Source organism: Lissotriton helveticus, chromosome 3_2 (assembly GCF_964261635.1).
Source record: "Lissotriton helveticus chromosome 3_2, aLisHel1.1, whole genome shotgun sequence".
NCBI classification, from domain to species: domain Eukaryota; kingdom Metazoa; phylum Chordata; class Amphibia; order Caudata; family Salamandridae; genus Lissotriton; species Lissotriton helveticus.
In genome coordinates this window covers 497,648,711-497,670,676 of record NC_136062.1, presented here as the reverse complement: position 1 = coordinate 497,670,676, position 21,966 = coordinate 497,648,711, and the positions used below count along the sequence as shown (strand labels likewise).

Here is a 21,966-nt window from a genome sequence, read left to right as displayed (position 1 = left end):
AAATCCGCAACATTCTATTGGGAATAACTTTGGCGCCGGTTGAGGAATTTGGGTGTAATTTCCCAAAATTTAGGCCAGCTCCGCTCCGCTTCTTCCCTGGAAGTTTCGGGGGGATTCGTCATGCGGGGGCCGAGGAAAAAAGGGGGGTCCCAAAACGTGTTTTCCCCATGTTAATTTCCATAGGACGAATAGACAAGGCTACAGCCGAACCGCTGTATGGAATTACACCAAACTTTGCAAAATTGAAGGGACTGGTACACAGAAGTGCATTTTCTATATTTGGTGAAAATTGCTCCAGTGGTTTTTACGAAAATTAACTTCAAAAACACATATCTATAGGCGCGCTCCGAGCGCTTACCCGTACGCTTATCCCTCCGTACACGAGCTGCATGCTGATTGGCTGCCACTGTCTGTCCACACTCCAAAACAGAAATTGTGGGCAGCCATCTTGTGCCTCGGTAGACTGAGGTACAGCAAAGCAGAAAAACAAACGTGTAGAACTCAAAAAGGGGGCAGGGTAGAAGCACCCTGATCCCCTAGACCTGCTCAGGGGGTCCCACAAGGACCCCCAAGGCAAATAAAAGAAAAGTTACCGTACGGTACCCAGCAATTTAAAAAAATATATATATATTTTTTTTTTGGGCCTGGGGGTTCCTTGTGGGACCCCCTGAGCAGGCTTATGGGTTCAGGGTGCTTCTACCCTGCCCCCTTTGCGAGTTTTCCACCTTTGTTTCACTGCTTTCTTGTGCCTTGGTTCTACCGAGGCACAAGATGGCTGCCAACACTTCATGGTTTGGAGTGTTGACACAGTGGCAGCCAATCAGCATGCCTTCCCGAGAAAGCTGCATGCTCATTGGCTGTCAACACTTCTAACCAGGAAGTGTTGGCATCCATCTTGTGCTCGGTAGCCTGACGCACAAGAAAGCAGAAAAACAAACGTGTAGAACACAAAAAGGGGGCAGGGTAGAAACACCCTGACCCCCTAGGGATGCTCAGGTGGTCCCACTAGGTTATTAATATATTTAAACGTTATCCGCTAATAGAATTAGCATTTAAAAAACCTTTGAAATTCACTGAAAAAAACATAGGTTTCAGGCCTTATATAAGGAATTAGTATTTAAAAAAACCTTGCAAATTCATTCAAAAAACTAAGTTTTAGGGGTGTTATAGTTAGCTGGACATTTCACTCATACAAAACCATTGAAATTGCTCCTATATAGTTAGTTGTACTAACTTTATTTCGCGCACCCGCAATCCACTGCTGCTGATGTCACATATTAGATCATTCATGACATGGTCAGTGACATCACTGATGACATCACTGTTGACCGCATCCACGTGAAAATCATATACGTTTCCTTCTCTAGTAAAAACTTTCATCACTCTTTGTAAAATACAGAGTATCATATTTGAATCCATTGTTACAGCAATAGAGGTATCTAAAAATCCACTCAGTGATTCATAGATGTATACACACATCTAATCACTTACCTGTAGATTCACTCATACATGCTGTCAATGAACAATAGAACACTATCAAAAATACTTATACACCTATATCGACATTAAACAGCACACAACCTATTAAAATATGAAGTCATCCTACTCACTTATGCAAACAATGGATCATACTTACATATTTACTTAGCTACACACTTATAAAAACACCACTTCTTCTATTCATTTAGATAGTAAGTCATACTTAGTGAATTATATAATCATTATTACAAGTATAAAGTTATCCATACAGTCACTCACACAATCATTGAGTCTTATGTATACTTATTTATATACAACAACTGTCACATACACTGCCAAATATTAGAATATGTAGTTTTAACTTCATATACCTACTGAATCAACTATTCACACATCTTTGGACAGTCACACACCCCTCACCGAACCACACGCACTTTCACACTCCCATACAAATACTCAGTTAACTAATCAATTACTAATATAGACTTTCACATAGCTAGTAAGCAACTGGAGAACCAGTTTACACAACAACTGACAAAGTGATAGATATTCACACAGTTTAGTCACTATCCACTATATTTAGTGACAAACTATAGATTGTTAAAGTAAACAGTCAATTACACTGCTACTAAATCCTCCATCCAAATATTTATTTTTATATATCCACTCATTCTTCAATGCAAATTGCTATATATATAATGCATATTTAAATAACGAAGCAAACCACATTCACTGGATGATGTCATCAGTGATGTCATTTGAGATGTCATCAGTGATGTCACTGTCCATGTCATGAATGATGTAATATGTGACAACATCAGCAGTGGATTGCGGGTGCACGAAATATAGTTAGTACAACTAATTATATAGGAGCAATTTCAATGGTTTTGTGTGAGTGAAATGTCCAGCTAACTATAACACCCCTAACACTTATAGTTTTTTGAGTGAATTTCAAAGGTTTTTTAAATGCTAATTCCTAACTATATAAGGCCTGAAACCTATGTTTTTTTCAGTGAATATATATACATACATACATACACACACACATACACACACACACAGTTGCCCACAAGCAGGATGCACTCACTGTAAGCATACTCCAGTTAAGGGAAGACACCCATGCTCCCAGCATCAGCAGAGCCTGACGCGTTTCAGGATCACTCCCTTTCTCAAAGGCTTTTCTGCAGATTGAATGACTGCCTGCAACACAACCATCAGCGTATGTCTCTCCTTTATTTCCATGTCATCAATCACGCTCAGGTGAGTTAAACATCACAAATGCATTCTGGGGCTGATAGTTCGTAAAATAGAACCCAAGTGGGCTGCAGGCAGTCCTTTCAACCAAATATTAAAACATCACCGGGGCACAGGCAACGTTCTGCCCCGTTCAAATTCATCCTAATCAGTCCAAACTCTGCTGATCTAACGCACTAGCAGTGGGACCGCTAACTTCTGCGGCGGTGCTTCCATCGACCGGGTCGGCCGAATAAAATACAGTTCCACAGTTGCCCACATCATGTGTATAGATAAGTACATGCACTCTCATGTCTGTCCAGGGGAGGTGTGTGTGTGTGTCTATATGTAAATGTAAATGTAGTTGAGCTTATATAGCGCACAGCTACCCGCAGTGGGTTTCCCGGCGCTTGCTTAGGGAACCCTTCCTGGTATTCCCCTGTGAGATAGCAGGGTATCCACAAGGTGAAAGTCAGGCATCCCGCCGCGAGGGGCCGTTGTGGAGATTAAGCAAGCTATTGCGCAGAGTGTGAACCCGTGAGTCGAGGAGGCACCGGGGCGAGAATTATCGAGTCCGTGGAATTTTTAGCCCAAGACCCGCCGAGGCGGGGAATTGAACCCTGGTCCAGGACCGATCTCAGATTCCGGGTCTGCTGCCTCTAACCCCTGAGCCACACTTCCCCACATATATATATATATATATATATATATATATATATGTATATGTATATGTATATGTATATAAATGTATATATGTGTATATATGTGTATATATATATATATATATGTGTGTATGTATATATATGTATATATACGCACCTTTACTTTCAGTATATGTAAATTTATTTATTTATTCAAAGTTTTATATAGCGCGTACAAGATCTTAACAGATATCAGAGCGCTTTAGAGTAGGGTGAGTAGACATAGTAATTGGGTACAGTATAGTGCACGGTAGCATAATAGGATAACAATCATGTGCAATAAGATACAGGTAAACACTCAGCTAGACAGTAGAAAAAGGTGGTGTAGAGTCTTTGATCTAACTAAAATAGAGATCATGAGGTAGCAGAGAACACTCAAATAGACAAAAATATAAGACAGTGCTGAGTCTGAGCTAGCTACAACACAGGTCTAAAGATAATATTAAACATTCAAATAGACATTAGGATAGGGTGATGCAGAGGGACTCTGATCCAGCTGCCATAGAGATCAGTGGATATCAGTAAACACTTAAAAGACAATACTATAGTACGGTGCAGGGTCTATGATCCAACTGCAAAAGAGGTCAATAGGTCATGAACAGAAAGTTAATGGATCACTAATTATCCAAACGTTACAAGATCGGTGCATAGACTCTGAGCAGCAACAGTGTGGATCATGTAAACTTGGCCATAAGGATGGCTTTCACTTCTTTCTTGAAGAGTACAGTGGAGGAGATAATCCTCGTTTCAGGAGGGAGTGCATTCGGTGCCATTCCTGAGAAGGAGCGCTTGTAGGTTTTTTCCTTACGGAATCTACGAGGTTTCAGGAGCAGACTTTTAGTACTTCTATTGGATCTCGAACCTCCTGATATAGTCAGCTTTTGAGTGAGGTAGGTGGGAGCCTTGTGGTGTATGGCTGAGTGTGTCATAACCGCAATTTTCAATTGTATTCTGGCTTCGAGGGGAAGCCATTTCAGCGATTTCAGGTCAGGAGTTATATGAGAGTGTTTCCTTGAGCCCGAAATGAGTCTCGCGGCCGCATTTAGGGAGGCTCTTAGGGGTGCTGTTGTTGCTTGAGGGAGACCGCTGAGGGCCACAATTCCATAGTCTATGCGGGGGATGACTAGTGCTTGTACAGCAGTTTGGAAGTCCTTGGCTGGGAGGAAGGGTTTGCGTTTCCTTAGAGTGTTAATTTGAAAGTTAGCTCCTTTCGTTGCTTTGCTAATGTGCTGTTGCATATTGAGCTTTGCGTCAAGTGTGATGCCTAAGGACTTCGCAGAGTCCACGATGGTGGGTTAGTCATTGAGTGCGGTTAGGTGATTGAGCCATATTTGGGTGGTGGTAATTTTCGCAGGGGGTGATATCAGGAGGAACTCAGTTTTCAATGCATTTAGTTTGAGGTGATTGTCGGCCAACCAAGATTGGGTGTTCCTAAGTGTGCAGTTCAGAAGTTTGATATCTTCCGGGGATTGTACCTTTAGGTATAGTTGAGTGTCATCGGCATACATGTGGAAGTGTACATTGGATGCCTGGAGCAGGGTAGCGAGTGGTTCCATGATGAGGTTGAACAGCGTGGGTGAGAGGGAAGATCCTTGTGGGACGCCTAAATCTACTGGCACTGGAGAGGACAGCACGTTGTTAATCTTGAACTTCTGGGATCGGTTGTGAAGGAAGGAAGTGAACCATTTGAGTACAGTCCCGGATAAGCCCATTCTGGTATTTAGGAGCTCTAATAGGTTCTCATGTTTGACTGTGTCGAATGCTGAGGAGAGGTCCAGGAGAATGAGGAGGCAGGAGTCGTTGCGATCCAGGATTTGGAGGGCGTCATCAATTATGTGTGTCATGGCCGTCTCCGTGCTGTGTTTCGCCCGGAAGCCTGATTGGTGAGGGTCGAGGAGTTCGAACTGATCAATGTGTTTTGTTAGTTGGACACATTTCTCCAGCAGTTTGGCCAGGGTGGGGATATTGGTGATAGGGCGGTAGTTCTTTAAGTCAGCCGGATCAGCTGTCGGTTTCTTGAGTATGGGCGTGACTTGCCCCACTTTGAGGTAGTCTGGAATGAGACCTTGCTGAAGGGAGCTGTTAATGATTTTAGTCCAGAGTGGGAGAAGCACGGGGATGAAGTCTCTAACAGCATTGGCAGGTAATGGGTCTGTGAGGTGATTAGAGGGTTTCAAGGAGCCGAGCAGTTTGTGTATTGCTTCTTCTGAGTAGGTTTCGAATGACGACAAGGAGGCGTTATTTTTAGGTTGGGTGTCGGGCATTTTGGTGATGCTCGGGTATCGTCTTACATCATTAAGGAGGTCATTCCTTATGTTGTCGGTCTTTAGCTTAAAGAAGGCAGAAAAGTCTTCACAGTGTGGGATGATGATTGTTGAGTCGTTTGAGAGAAGGGGTTGCGTCTTGGTTTGAGTTTTGACTAGTTCGAACAGCTTTCTTGGTCTGTTTTTTGCTTGGTCCAGCTGGAGGCTGAAGAAATCAGATTTTGCGCGCTTTATTTTCCTAAAGTAGGCATTTCTCTTGCTCTTAAGTATTTTGCGATGCCGCGATGAGGGGACTGAGCTCCATGTGCGTTCTGCCATTCGCATAGCCCGCCTGTCTTCGTTGAGTCTGCCATCATACCAAGGGTTCGACATCTTGGTGGAGACTCTCTTTAGTTGCAGTGGGGCGGCTTCATTGATTATTCATTAAATATATGTACACACACTACATGTACATAGTGGGAACACGTAATACTATTTGCAAACAGTGAGAGGTCTCACGCTCTCAGGTACTAGTGGGAAACCACACAATGTTTTTTCTGGCATCTGCTAGAACTTCACTCCCTTCAGCCCACCCGACCAAAACTGCTACAAAATCGATGCAGTGTATGGGAATCTAGATGTTCGTGCTGCCGAAGAAACAAGTAAACTACGTGTAACGATAGTTTTGCGGTTTGAACTTTTCTAGATTCACATTCAACCTTCCTGCCCCCCTGTGAAGGAGGGAAAAACTTACAAGATAAACAACAAAAGTAATTAGCAGAAAAGATTAGCAAATAAATGAAATTAAAAACTCAAGACACACTTCCTGCCACTTCCTGCCCCGAATATAGTATATAAGTAAAAAAAACGAGCTACACTCGTCCTTTTATAATACCGGGTAGCCTTTCAAAATTATACCACACTTATGCAACTACTTGGTGCATGCATACATGAAAAAATAACACTTTTTCAGTATGGGCAAAGGGAAAAATATAAATATATATTACGCACGTGGGGATGTCCAACAAAACGAGAGGCACTCAGGTACACAAGAGCTTTTCCCCATTAGCTTTTATTAGGTCAACAATAGCTCTCGCCAGTCAATACGCACGAGCGTAATGTTTAAAACGGCCGTCCTGCCGCTGAGGGGCACCACTTGGGAAAACAGCAAGGCCACGAAGTAAGTGGCTCCATTGTGGGGCACATAAGGAGGATTTTACAATGTGCTGTCTCCGGGGCTCATTGGAAGCTGACAAACTGCATTAACTATTGGGCACCATTTTAAGAAGGACTTCACCATCCATAATGCAACGTATAGACTCATAATTGAGCAGTCAATCAGGCCGTGCGATTGAGCATAATAGAGAAGGTGGGGCTCCGATGGTGTTCACGGACTGCAATGCCGCCGAGTAAGGGAGATACCCGAAACGCGTCCGGATGTGCAGCCCGATGCTGAATTGACTGGCGAGAGCTATTGTTGACCTAATAAAAGCTAATGGGGAAAAGATCTTGTGTACCTGAGTGCCTCTCGTTTTGTTGGACATCCCCATGTGCGTTATATATATATATATATATATATATATATATATATATATATATATATATATATATATATATATATATATATATATATATTGGCAGCGTGAACAAGGGCACCTTGGCCCGAAACGCGTCGCTGGTTCTGTGGGTGATGCAGAAATAAAAAATCACATCTTGCTGACTTGTTGGTCCGGTCCTCTACTTGCTGGCGTGGAAGCGTGGGCTGCGAGCGCAGAGCGTGCAGAGGAGGAGCGGTATTTTTCATATATATATATATATATATATATATATATATATATATATATATATATATATATATATATATATATATATATATATACACACACACTTCAGTATGTATGCGCCACAGAACAGGCCCTTTTTTATCTACAGGGTAAAAGAGACCTGCATTTCTCACCACAATAAAACATACAAATATTACGTTTGTGCAACAGGCATACACAATCACAACCCAGAGAGTAAAAAATAATCCGAGGACTACACCCACACACAAAAGTGGGGTGGTAGCCAAAGCCAGATGGATCTGGTTTCACCCGCACCCCTAAAGGAAAATAAATAGCACCTTCTGTCTCCAAGCACCAAATGGCGCAATAAACATAGCTGCAAAACTATCGTTCTAGGTAGGTAACTAGTTTGATCTCGAACACCTACATCTGGAGTAGACATTCACTGTCGCCCCCAAGAGAGATTTAAGAGCTGTTTCAGTTAGAGTGCAGCGGTGTTCGTGTCTGGGGACAGGAAGTTGTATACAAAAGGTTACACACAGGAAACTGGGTGTCTCGGGATTCTAAACAAAGCCTTACATTAGATACTAGTTCTAGATATGTTATGCCAGTGGAGCGAATATTTTCCAGGTACCTCAGTGTTTTCATCCTATTATCTGGGAACTTGGAACAAAGTAGATAACACTGCCTCTGGTTTGCGAGCTCGTCGTTTGCACCCCGTTAGTATAGTGCATCAGAAAGCTGTAAGCTAAGCACTTGCAGATTTTAATTGCAGTATATCAGAAAACTGGAGGTAGGAAATTTGCAAATGTGTTATTTGTTTGGTCTCTAGATAAGAATGAGGCTGCCAGCACAGCTCTTTTGTACAGTGTATGCTTGCTGAAATCTGCATGGAGATGTTGGTTCACAGGTTCTGTTGGATTCGGGGAAAAAGCTGAAGGCAATCTAGCAGCTTTCACCTCATGTTGGCACTGTGATCTTTAAATACTGGCTCTGTTTGAACATTCGTTACCTTGTTTCTCACCTTCGTGATTACCTGCTGCTTTATTCGCCTGCATGTGAATGCAGAAGGAGTTTTTTTTACACTTGTAACACTGGGACTTTCGTGTGTGTACCTCCTTTAGTCGTATGTTAACTTACAAGAAAATCTCCTTCGGATTCAGGGAGTTATTGGATCTTGTTTAACTGTCTGGATTTTCTTTAAAAACTGGCTGCTCCTATTAAAGCCAAAGCTTTACTGAGTGAGTTCTTAAAATATGTATAGATCCTCACCTGACTCTTAATGGGGTGCTCTATACGCGTGCGATTTAGCGAAGGTACTCATTCTCAAGAAGCAGTGTTACAGGTAAGTAGCTGCACTCTGTCTCCCCTCCCTGTGATGTATTACTTTGTGTAACTGTTAAGCCACCTCCACAACTTCCATCTCTATTTGTGATATGCTGTTCTCCATTTGTCTTGCCTCTCTCCATTTTGTCGCTCCGAACCCCTTTTGCACCGTCTTTTGTAGTAGGTGGCCTTTGTCTGTCCTACATATCAGACTCCTGGGTTCCTTTTCTACCTCGCATATCCCTTGCAAATCACAGCTTCTCATGTCTGCCCTTCACATCAGACTCCCAGGTGACTCATCACAGCTTCTCATGTCCGCCCTTCACATCAGACTCCCAGGTTCCTAATCACAGCTTCTCATGTCTGCCCTTCACATCAGACTCCCAGGTTCCTAATCACAGCTTCTCATGTCTGCCCTTCACATCAGACTCCAGGTTCCTAATCACAGCTTCTCATGTCTGCCCTTCACATCAGACTCCCAGGTTCCTCATCGCAGCTTCTCATGTCTGCCCTTCACATCAGACTCCCAGGTTCCTCATCGCAGCTTCTCATGTCTGCCCTTCACATCAGACTCCCAGGTTCCTAATCACAGCTTCTCATGTCCGCCCTTAACATCAGACTCCCAGGTTCCTAATCACAGCTTCTCATGTCTGCCCTTCACATCAGACTCCCAGGTTCCTAATCACAGCTTCTCACGTCCGCCCTTCACATCAGACTCCCAGGTTCCTCATCACAGCTTCTCATGTCTGCCCTTCACATCAGACTCCAGGTTCCTAATCGCAGCTTCTCATGTCTGCCCTTCACATCAGACTCCCAGGTTCCTCATCACAGCTTCTCATGTCTGCCCTTCACATCAGACTCTCAGGTTCCTAATCACAGCTTCTCATGTCTGCCCTTCACATCAGACTCCCAGGTTCCTCATCACAGCTTCTCATGTCTGCCCTTCACATCAGACTCTCAGGTTCCTAATCACAGCTTCTCATGTCTGCCCTTCACATCAGACTCCCAGGTTCCTCATCACAGCTTCTCATGTCTGCCCTTCACATCAGACTCCCAGGTTCCTCATCACAGCTTCTCATGTCTGCCCTTCACATCAGACTCCCAGGTTCCTCATCACAGCTTCTCATGTCCGCCCTTCACATCAGACTCCCAGGTTCCTCATCACAGCTTCTCATGTCTGCCCTTCACATCAGACTCCCAGGTTCCTCATCGCAGCTTCTCATGTCCGCCCTTCACATCAGACTCCAGGTTCCTCATCACAGCTTCTCATGTCTGCCCTTCACATCAGACTCCAGGTTCCTCATCACAGCTTCTCATGTCTGCCCTTCACATCAGACTCCCAGGTTCCTCATCACAGCTTCTCATGTCTGCCCTTCACATCAGACTCCAGGTTCCTAATCACAGCTTCTCATGTCTAACCTTCACATCAGACTCCCAGGTTCCTCATCACAGCTTCTCATGTCCGCCCTTCACATCAGACTCCCAGGTTCCTAATCACAGCTTCTCATGTCTGCCCTTCACATCAGACTCCCAAGTTCCTCATCACAGCTTCTCATGTCTGCCCTTCACATCAGACTCCCAGGTTCCTCATCACAGCTTCTCATGTCTGCCCTTCACATCAGACTCCCAGGTTCCTAATCACAGCTTCTCATGTCCGCCCTTCACATCAGACTCCCAGGTTCCTAATCACAGCTTCTCATGTCCGCCCTTCACATCAGACTCCCAGGTTCCTCATCACAGCTTCTCATGTCTGCCCTTCACATCAGACTCCCAGGTTCCTCATCGCAGCTTCTCATGTCTGCCCTTCACATCAGACTCCCAGGTTCCTCATCACAGCTTCTCATGTCTGCCCTTCACATCAGACTCCCAGGTTCCTCATCACAGCTTCTCATGTCTGCCCTTCACATCAGACTCCCAGGTTCCTAATCACAGCTTCTCATGTCTGCCCTTCACATCAGACTCCCAGGTTCCTAATCACAGCTTCTCATGTCTGCCCTTCACATCAGACTCCCAGGTTCCTCATCGCAGCTTCTCATGTCTGCCCTTCACATCAGACTCCCAGGTTCCTAATCACAGCTTCTCATGTCCGCCCTTCACATCAGACTCCCAGGTTCCTCATCACAGCTTCTCATGTCCGCCCTTCACATCAGACTCCCAGGTTCCTCATCACAGCTTCTCATGTCCGCCCTTCACATCAGACTCCCAGGTTCCTCATCACAGCTTCTCATGTCTGCCCTTCACCTCAGACTCCCAGGTTCCTCATCGCAGCTTCTCATGTCTGCCCTTCACATCAGACTCCCAGGTTCCTAATCACAGCTTCTCATGTCTGCCCTTCACATCAGACTCCCAGGTTCCTAATCACAGCTTCTCATGTCTGCCCTTCACATCAGACTCCCAGGTTCCTCATCGCAGCTTCTCATGTCTGCCCTTCACATCAGACTCCCAGGTTCCTCATCGCAGCTTCTCATGTCTGCCCTTCACATCAGACTCCCAGGTTCCTCATCACAGCTTCTCATGTCTGCCCTTCACATCAGACTCCCAGGTTCCTAATCACAGCTTCTCATGTCCGCCCTTCACATCAGACTCCCAGGTTCCTAATCACAGCTTCTCATGTCCGCCCTTCACATCAGACTCCCAGGTTCCTAATCACAGCTTCTCATGTCTGCCCTTCACATCAGACTCCAGGTTCCTAATCACAGCTTCTCATGTCTGCCCTTCACATCAGACTCCAGGTTCCTCATCACAGCTTCTCATGTCCGCCCTTCACATCAGACTCCCAGGTTCCTCATCGCAGCTTCTCATGTCTGCCCTTCACATCAGACTCCCAGGTTCCTCATCGCAATTTCTCATGTCTGCCCTTCACATCAGACTCCCAGGTTCCTCATCACAGCTTCTCATGTCTGCCCTTCACATCAGACTCCCAGGTTCCTCATCACAGCTTCTCATGTCTGCCCTTCACATCAGACTCCCAGGTTCCTCATCACAGCTTCTCATGTCTGCCCTTCACATCAGACTCCCAGGTTCCTCATCACAGCTTCTCATGTCTGCCCTTCACATCAGACTCCCAGGTTCCTCATCACAGCTTCTCATGTCTGCCCTTCACATCAGACTCCCAGGTTCCTCATCGCAGCTTCTCATGTCCGCCCTTCACATCAGACTCCCAGGTTCCTCATCGCAGCTTCTCATGTCCGCCCTTCACATCAGACTCCAGGTTCCTCATCACAGCTTCTCATGTCTGCCCTTCACATCAGACTCCAGGTTCCTAATCACAGCTTCTCATGTCTGCCCTTCACATCAGACTCCCAGGTTCCTCATCGCAGCTTCTCATGTCTGCCCTTCACATCAGACTCCCAGGTTCCTAATCACAGCTTCTCATGTCCGCCCTTCACATCAGACTCCCAGGTTCCTAATCACAGCTTCTCATGTCCGCCCTTCACATCAGACTCCCAGGTTCCTCATCACAGCTTCTCATGTCTGCCCTTCACATCAGACTCCCAGCTTCTCATGTCTGCCCTTCACATCAGACTCCCAGGTTCCTCATCACAGCTTCTCATGTCTGCCCTTCACATCAGACTCCCAGGTTCCTCATCACAGCTTCTCATGTCCGCCCTTAACATCAGACTCCCAGGTTCCTAATCACAGCTTCTCATGTCCGCCCTTCACATCAGACTCCCAGGTTCCTCATCACAGCTTCTCATGTCTGCCCTTCACATCAGACTCCCAGGTTCCATTCCATGTCACATGTCCCTTGCTAATCACAGGTTGCTGTTCCTCTCCCTTCTGCGTCCTGTAATGGTGGCATGAATCCGTTTCACCCTTCAGTTAAGACCTGCCCGCATTGTTCGCCCTGATTTTGATGAGTTCTACCCGTCAGGTCTGATATTTGGTTTTGTTAATTGACACTTCTCCCTACCCTCTCATGTGATGCATTTCTTTTTTAGCCTTTCCCCATGTTCACCTTTGTCGCTGCCCCCACACCGCAAAGATGCATTGATTGGTTATCTATTTCTCCCAAACGCCCCCTGCCCTCAAGCTTCCTCTAGTTCATTGCTTTGGGGGTTGATCTACCCATGACTGCTGCCACCTACATCACTAGTTGATGGATTGCTGTCTGCACCTCTCTTCTGGTGCATTGCGTTCTGTTCACCATCTCGTCCCCTCCCCTCTTGTGATGTGATGTTTTGCTTTGTGTTACTCAGCCATTCTCCTGTCTCTGGTTTGTTTTTTCCAGATTCCTCCCTGCCGTTTGTTCATCGTTGTGCCTAAAGCATGTCGGTGTGGCGTTCAAGTACATCGTCCAAATCCTTGTCTCTTCAGCTTCTCTGATGCTTGAACTCTCACCTTTGACCCTGTGTTAACCTTTGATACTGATGTGTATTTGTTATTTTATCATGTTAATTTGTTCTTCCTTTGTTTTTTCTTTTCTGTTGTGCTGCTAGCTGATTCCTTCTAGAAACACTGCTGAGAGGGAGGAAACATTTCAACTTTGCATTTGAATATTTAAAAAATCTATTTTTCTAGACGTTGGTAAACTAAGCACTTGCTCTTGTTATAGATTCTTTGTAGCAGTTTCTGGAGCAGCCTTGCTAGCACACTCGTTTAGTTATTTCTGTCTGAACATACAGATGCAAGGCTGAGTCCAGAAAAGAAGAAAAAAAAACACAACTCTAAGGGGGGGAGGGGGTGACTTGGGACATGAGCTTGTTCTTGTGGGTGATGCTTGGTCTATTCAAGTCCTGCTGAAAGGCCCAGTTCTCCGCTAAACAGCCACAGAAAAGCTCTTGACAAGGAGTAGATCCTTGTGCTTAAGGGAGAGGAGTGTTGAGTTGGAGTTGTCCCCCGCAGTAGTGCCTGCTCTGCGCAGAGAACTGAGATCTAAGCTTCTCTAAGTTCTGCCTGGGGAAGGCACTGCGTGATGGACCAGTTTGGTGATCCAGCTCTGTTCATCTCATCATGCTCTGCAGAAACAAGTAATGTCTGTTTTTCTTGAAATGCTGGAGTAGAGCTGGATAGCCAAGTTCTCCAAGTCTGTGTACAGACCCTTGCTGCTCCCAACATGTCCTCTGACTCCCCCTTTCAGTGTATCTCACCAAGGCTTACCCTTACTCTTTGATACGCTGTACCTGGGGTTGGTGAGTTTATTCTCATTTTGTAATGAACACGTTTAATCACCCATCCCCCAAAATCGATCTGTGCGTTTATTGTACTGAGTGAGCTGCTCATTACAACCAATTCCTGCAACCCTGTGTAACACTGGACATTTAATGACCCATCTGTTATCTTTCCAACAGGGTCTAGCCTCTTGTGGAGTGTCAGTAGTGCTGTTGTCTCAGCAACTAGCGACTCTTGAATGAACTACGCTCAGGGGGGAGTTTCTTTTTTGGAACCCAAGATGGCTAGGAGGTAGTTGGGAGTCAAATGAGACGAACTATGTAGAAGGCCAACAATGCAAACACTGGTAGAAGACTTAGCACAACAAGGGTTGATGGCAGGACTGCTGGGTACATAGTTGGGCGTGTAGAGGTGTTTCTAGGCATCATTGGGGGTCATCAGTGGATCTAGTTTAGCTGGAAATGTGAAGAAGTCAATTGAAAGCAAGGCCATATGGTAAGTGCACTGCAAACCTGAATGGCTCACTCTAAACGCACAGCTCGATTCTTGGCGGAGGATAGTGGAGCTAGAGAGCAGCAGCGTTCCTTCACGCCTCAAATGCAGAAACCTGTGGAATCCTTTTCTCGATACAAAAAAAATGCCAAATTTGATTGTGACGGAGCACTGCTGCTCAATTCTGGTCCAGTTCTTTTATTTCTTTCCTCCCTTTATATCTTTTATTTTGCTTGATTTTAATGGATTTGAGATTGTAGAGCACATTAGCCTCTGATTTATGGCTGCTTTTTGTGAATAATTAAAAAACAAAAAAAATCTTTTGAAGACAAACCTGTGGGCTTTTATATTGGTACAAACTGATTGTATTTAACACAAGGGTTTTGTACAGTTTTTTTGCCTTTTCTACTAGAAAATGATATAAAGTGACTATCTCTCAATGTGAAGCTTAAAAGAAAACCGTGCCACTGACCATCCCTGCTGCCCGTTGGCTGGAGAGATTCTATCTGCACTACCCTTCTATACTAGGACTCTCTGACACTTTAGGACTGACTGCTCCTAACATGACTCCTTGCAGATCCGCGCCCCTCCCAGATAGGTAACCATCATAGATGCTAACTTCGCCCCTCCTTCCTTGACAGCTTACTTTGAAGGTTTGACCTCACTTCCAAATACCCATCCTTCCTGTAGCAGAGGTCACCTGTGCCCAAACAGCAGGTGGATATATCTGCCCCATTACACTTAGTACTCTGCCTCTTGCAGGCAGTGATCTCGCTCCTAATGGCTCTACATTTGGCCGAGACACACTGCTTAGAGACACTGGCTATTACCTTCTGTACATTGCTGACTGCCCCATAGATGCGGACCACCCCAGCTGCATAGCAGACTTGCTCTTGCGCAAAGCGTTCCACCGGCGGGCTGCAGAGAAGGTGACCGGCTGTTCTGCCTGCAGAAGCGGAGACCAGGATCCAGGTCTCGTATACACTCGACACGCTTCTTTTCCCCGAGGTTTCTATTTGTTCTTGTTTTGATTTGCAAAGTTAAATGTCTGTATTGTTTTATCTTTTTTTCCAGTGTGACAAAGTGTTGTAATATGTAGAAATAATGGATTTACTTTAATGGTTTAAAAAGAAAAGCAGGAGGCCACTTGTTCATCAATTTACTTGGATGCAAGTTTGTAGACTTGAAGCTTGAAAAGCAATATGTTCAAGTCGAAAGAGCCAGCAAGTCTGTGTTTAAGGATTATTTGTGCTCTTTTTTTTTCCTTTGTCCCAGTGGGGTACTTATGGATGTTTTAATTGCACACACACGTTCACCCTGACAAAATAATTTTGTACAAGTGTGTTACCTCCCTGTGTTTATTTGCTATTAAATTGTTTGAGAAAAACCAGTGTCGTCTCTGACTTCTCTTTCACCAGGCAAAGTAATGTTTGTGCTGCATCTGCTTTCCCAAAAATTCAGAATGATGAACAAACCCCAGTGCCTATGCTTGCTATCCAAAAAACGTAAGCACAAGACTTCTCCTCAGGAATATCTTTGGTTCCTCACTGCTGGTGAGATCTAAACCTTTGGCTCACTGCCTTAAAAATCTTGATGAAGACTCGCCTCCTGGGAAAGTCACTCACAAAATAGTGCACACTTAATCCTACCCAGCTCAGACTGTAAGCTCACTCAGATAGAGCAAAACACTTGGTTCGAACTGTGATGGTTTGCTTCACATTCTCTATTTTAATTTCCATGTGCATCATGGAGGATCTAAAAGTTGCAGCATTACCTTTCACCAGCGCGTGGCTCTAGCATCGTTATCTTGTCTGTAAGTACCAGCCGTACCTTGGCGAGGCACCAGGAGAAAGGCGAGTGTAATTGGTTTGACCACAATGTCCTGATAAGCTCATAATTGAAGCTGAAAAAATGTTTTTTAATTGAATTGCATAGAGGCATGAACATTTGTGGCTTGGTACTTGTCTCATGATAGTCTTTTGTTTGGTGATCTGTGCCTGGTCCAGAATTATTGGTCTTTCCTCTCTTTGGGCTAGCCTGGGTCTTCAATTTGCTTCCAATTTTCAGCCTTAACTTAGTGAGGAGAGAGAGGCGAGTGCTATGGGTTGTCTTACACCTGCTTCTTTGAAGAAGTCAAGATTGTGACTAATTGCAGGCCAAGAAATTAAAACTGTTAGAATATTTGATAGTCACAAGCAATGTTCCCTCCACTTTTTTTTCTCTGTGTGGCAGTGGAGTGTCTCTGCGCTGCAACCATGGCTTTGTGCACCAGGAACCAGACTGCGTGCATGTGCATCGCCAAATATCATTTCAAAGGTTTACTTAAAGTGAAAAGATGGTGCATTTCCACACATACAACACCGTGTTAAGGGTCTCAAGGCAGGTTTGCAATTTGGATAAACACACCATGACATGAAATGGTTAGTCAGGCGAGTGCACTTCAGGTTTAGAAAAGCACAAGACTACAATGGTGGTACCATCATAAGATTTTACTAAATATTCTTAACTGGAGCACTGTTCATTGGGTGGGGAAATGTTGAGACCCTATTCAAGATAACATATATACACAATAAGTTACGAAATTACATAACATATTTACAATTTGATGTGGAAGATACTGAGTAATGTTAGGCTATCCCACCAGAGATAGTTTGTAAAAGTGTGACATCCAGGCAAACATGGACTGTGGGAGAGAGCTGTTCACACAAGTCCAATGCCATCATTAGATGGGTGACATGGTTGCTTCTCACGGTGATCCTTGCCGTTTTTTCAGTGCTGATAAACTCTATTGAGGTCAACTTTCCCATTCAGGTGGTAGGCCTTTATTCTCATCAGCATATCCAAATGCTTCTGCTTTATCCTAGTTCTCACTTTACTCTTGATGGTATTCATGAGGCTGAACCCTCGTTCACAATCTGCACTAGATGCTTGAAATGTTGCGCAGACGTCAACAAGCGGAGACACCACACTATACTGAGCAGCATTGCGTACTCTGAAATTCACTATGTCTTGAAAGGTGGTAAATAACCCACCATTTACATGTTCTGCCACCAGATATTTATAGTCTTTGTATTATCAAACAACTACTTCCGGTGTTTCACAATCACCCAGGACCAGGACATTTTTTATACTTTTCAACAAGTTTTTGTACATTCAATCCCAAAACCAAAATGTGATTGTGTTGCTATAGGCCTGGAATTCATAACTTGTACATTCTTTCAGTTCATCTTCAGGGAACCTTTTTTGCATGTGCTCACAAAGAAGGGAAACAAAAGACAAAATAGGTGCACTGTCAAACTCGTGCCTTTCCTTGTACAACATCATCAGATCTCTTATAGTGCTGCTCCAAAAGACTGTGTCCCCTAAATACTGTTCCTTGATTTGGCCCATCTTTGCTCTTGCGTACTGTACAGCTTCAACAGTAGTCAAAGAACCTTTTTGGAACAGTTTGCACAAAGATGCAAATTCACTCAGAATGTCATTAAGTACTGCAAGGGAAATATGGTAGTTTGAGTCAGATAGCTTTTTGTAACAATATTTAGCAACTGGATCATTCTCCTCCACTTTCTCATGCTCAAAATACTTAACAGCCTTGTAATTCCGAATTAGTGCACCAACTGCAAAATGCCTTGAAAGCCACCGAACTTCATTCAATGGTCGAAAAGAGGCCGCTTCACAATCAGTGACCGATGCCTTTTTATCCAGCTTGGACTTCCTTGCAGGAGATCTGGAAAACAAAGTCCTCAATGTCTCCATCTCTATAATCATTAGAACCCTCTTCCAGGCATCATCAACTCCCAAATCTTCTCAATGAGTGACACAAAGCTGCTCGACTAGATGGGTAATGGATTAAGGCGAGCAGCGACACCATTATTTTTACCCAGCATTACAGACGCACTATTGGATGTGAACATAACCATTTTCATGAGGTTCAGTTCATTGGTAGCGTAGAATTCTTTCACAACAGTAGTGATAGCCTCAGCATTACAACTAGTCAGCTTCACTTTGCCCACAAACAGTGTTTTGTGCTCTGTTTAGGTTACAGGTCGGAATTTGAAGTACAGGATGAGCATTTTTGTAACAGAAATATCTGTGCTCTCATCAATTATAAATGTGTGATACAAAGCGTTACGAAGTTCTACCATAGCTTCACAGTGTATCACGCTATTGATGGCCTCAAGGAACTCAAAGACATCGTCCTTGCTCCTCCAGCTGTCTGGTATCTTCACATACAAAGCTAGGTGGTCATGGATGTCTTGTACAGATAACATTGAAGTATTCATCTTGACTGCCAGCAACACGTTGGTGATGAGAATCTATCTCCTCAGGCAGGGATCTTTGTCGTTCAACTACCTCCATTCTATTTGCTTTATCAGTGGCAGTTTGTCAGCATTGCCCGCACTCTATAACCAAACCCGGCAGCAACACTTCTGTTTTGCAGCGTGAATCTTTCTGGATTCACTATGCTGTGCATTATTCCGCGGTCTAGTGGTTGGGTCCGGAATCATAGTATTTTTCAGTTTTTTTTTCTTTTTGTAGCCCAGGTGGTTGTCGACGTCCGACCATTTTGTGTCCTCCCGTGATGTCGGCGTGCTTACTCCGGAAGCTCCCACCTTTGGGCGCCATCTTCAGATTCTTTTTTCCTCCGTTGGGTCTGGATGATCACCAAGAGGTTCCAGAGTTTTTGAAAAAAAAGGAGAGAATAAAGCAGAAAACCACCGAAACATTTGGAGAATACATCTCGCAATCAAAAACACAGAGCCGGGACGACTAAGGAGAGGAAGATCGAAAACTTTGACGTCCAACGGAGAATGCGCATACAGGGGGCCACCTGAGCACAGGAATGGACAAAACCCCTTTTAAATTTTGCCGTAATTGCCACCACAAGTATGCGCAGAAGGACCAGCACCCGGTTTGCAACCTCTGTCTGCCGATCGACCAAGAAAGCAAGGATTGCAACGCCTGCTCTGCATTTACCCTGAAGACCCTCAGAGTAAGGGAAGGACAGAGGAGAGCTAACTACAACATGCAAGGCCAAGCTCAACCTCCGTTGCTCCAGGAATCGGACCTCTCCAGTTGCGATGGGGACAACATCGCCGAGGGACCAGAGGACTACACGGTCGTAGCGGGCGATATGAAATCGACAAAGGATATCAGAGATGTTGACCCCTAAAACCCCGACAGACTCTCGAAAATGAGTCAAAGTCCTCGAAAGGAGCACTGGCGCCGAAACAATCGACTGCCGCAGCTGCATCCAAGGACTAACATCCCAGCGGATCCTTCGAAAAGGACTCCCAGTCGGCAAAAACCCAAGACAAATCTAGGTCGTCGAAGCACGTCCCCGAAAAAGCGCACTCTACACCGAAGGAAAAAGACCCGAAAGCAACTTCGACATCGAAGAGACCTGCTGAAACCCTCGATGCCGAACAGGCCGCCGAAATGGAGAGGAAGAAGAGAAGGCTTGAGGCCAAAATGGACAGTATCCTCCAGAGAAAGATGCATTTTGACGAACGGATGAAAAGATACACCATCCCTTCGAAGCCCACAACGATTGTCGAAGTTCAGGACGAAGAGGAGTTAGACGCCGAAGAGCTGCCGAAAACTCCAGAGCCCGCAGATCAGCAGGAGGAAGAGGGCTTATATTATGAGGGAGAAGGCTAGGAAGACCAACAAACAAGCTTGGGGTCGGCATCCTCGGTGGCGCAGGACCTGGATTGGCAGGACCTCTACGCTGAAAGCCCGGAAGAGGCCGTAGAAACATATCCTTCGAGGCATTTGCCACCAGACGACATTGGCATCTACAATATGGTCATCAAGAATGCGGCTGCAGCATATGGGGTGAAACTAGAGGAAGAGAAACCAAAAGCCTGCTTCCTCTTAGAGACCCTGCTCCCCATTCAAACTAGGAGTCAATTCCTGTCCATGCTCCCAAGTGTCCATGACCAGGGCAGGGAAGTATTCAAGGAGCCATCAACCTGGAGATCTGTCACACCTAGGACAGAGAAAAAATATAAACATTCCTCTAAGGACCCACCATACATCCAGGGATCCGTCACGGCTGACTCCATCATTGCAGCAACAGCCAGAAAGAGGGCCAACATTCCCACGAACTCGGGGCCACCTCCAGACAAAGTAAGAGGACAAACCTCCCAGGAAGGAAAGTAGAGATGAATCCAGCAATTCACTGGCGCATTGCTAACTCTAATCCCCTACCCAACAGGCATATGTACCAGTATTGGGAGGACGTCGGGTAACTACTCAAACACCTCCCTGAACAATACCAGCAGAGAGCAGCACACCTGGTGGAGGAAGGCAAGAACATGGCAAACTCCTGCCTTAAATCAGCCCTGGATGCGGCAGACACATCCAGCAGGCTCATGATGATTGGGATAACAGAAAGGAGGTATGCCTGGCTGAGAATTTCAGGTTTCAAGCCAGAAGTCCAGAATAATATTCTAAACACACCCTTCAATGGGGAAACACTGTTCGGAGCGCTAGTAGATGAAAAATTGATGCAGCTGAAGAAGGAGAATTAAACTGAAAGGTCCATGGGAGCGTTGCAGTTCCGAGGTATGAGAAAGGGCACACCAACATGGAGACCAAACGGCATAGGGGGAAACCAGCCAGGAACATCACACCAGACATTCCAACAAACATATCTGAAAGAAACAGGTTAGTATTAGATTCTTTACCTTAGAATATCCCCAGGCGTCAGACTGGATCCAGAAACTTTTGTGTAGCAGTACCCTTGCGCGTCGGTAGGTGTCGTCTGCGGCTCCGCGTCCGTCGTTGGCGCCGGGATGATGTCACCGGAGTACTTAGACGCCGCCCTCGCGCGCTGACGTCAGTTCTTTTTTCTGCGCCAGCCAGCGCCGATCCGGATAAAGTTGTACCCTAGTCAATTTTTTACTAACTTTTTCGATCCTTTTTTGATCATATTTCGAAGTCTCATCGACTCCGATGGTGCCGGTAGGGATGCCCGGGTTCAAACCCTGCGTCGACTGCAACCGACTGATGTCGCTTACCGACCCCCATCGCCGGTGCCTTCACTGTCTGGACCACGACCACAAGACCTGCTCCGATTGCCGGGCCCTGACGTCGAAAGTTAGACTGGAGCAATCCCGCAAGCGACTCGAGCTCCGTCAGTCACACCCGCGCCGCTCAAAGTCCTGGTCCGCGAGGAGGTTGAGGGACCGGTCGCGGGGCCGGAGTCACCACAGTTCCGGGAGTCTTCATCGGTCTTCGGGCTCTAAGTCCTCAGGTAAGAGGCACAAGAAGTCGAAGAGGTGACATCGCTCTTCTGACTTCCCCCGACGCTCGCACGATGCAGCCGAGGATTCGGGCGACATCGCCCCCACGGTTCCGCCGGAGCCGCAGGCGTCGTGGCCTGCTCCACACCCGCCGGTCCCTGGGCAGGACGCAACACCAGAGGAGTTCATGGCCTTCCTCGTGGCCATGAGGTCACTCACTCCGTCGGGTTCCGCGGCGCCTTCGGGCCAAGCGATCCTGACTGGGTCCCCACGTGGGCCGGGTGCTTCGGCCCCGGCGCCATCGGGTGCTTTGGCCCCGACACCGCAGGGCCCCGCCGGGTCTGGT

General features: G+C 45.7%; 1 protein-coding gene across 4 annotated transcripts in view; it reads left to right on the top strand.

Annotated features, from left to right (window-relative positions):
• Nucleotides 1–15,757, top strand: part of CELF1 (CUGBP Elav-like family member 1) — a 427,681-nt gene extending 411,924 nt beyond the window's left edge. For all 4 annotated transcript variants that reach the window (XM_078684502.1, XM_078684500.1, XM_078684498.1 and 1 more), the window contains exon 15: nucleotides 12,998–15,757. The gene's annotated coding sequence lies outside the window, so the exon portion shown is untranslated. The remainder of the gene's footprint in view (nucleotides 1–12,997) is intronic.
• The last annotated feature ends 6,209 nt before the right edge of the window (nucleotides 15,758–21,966 follow it).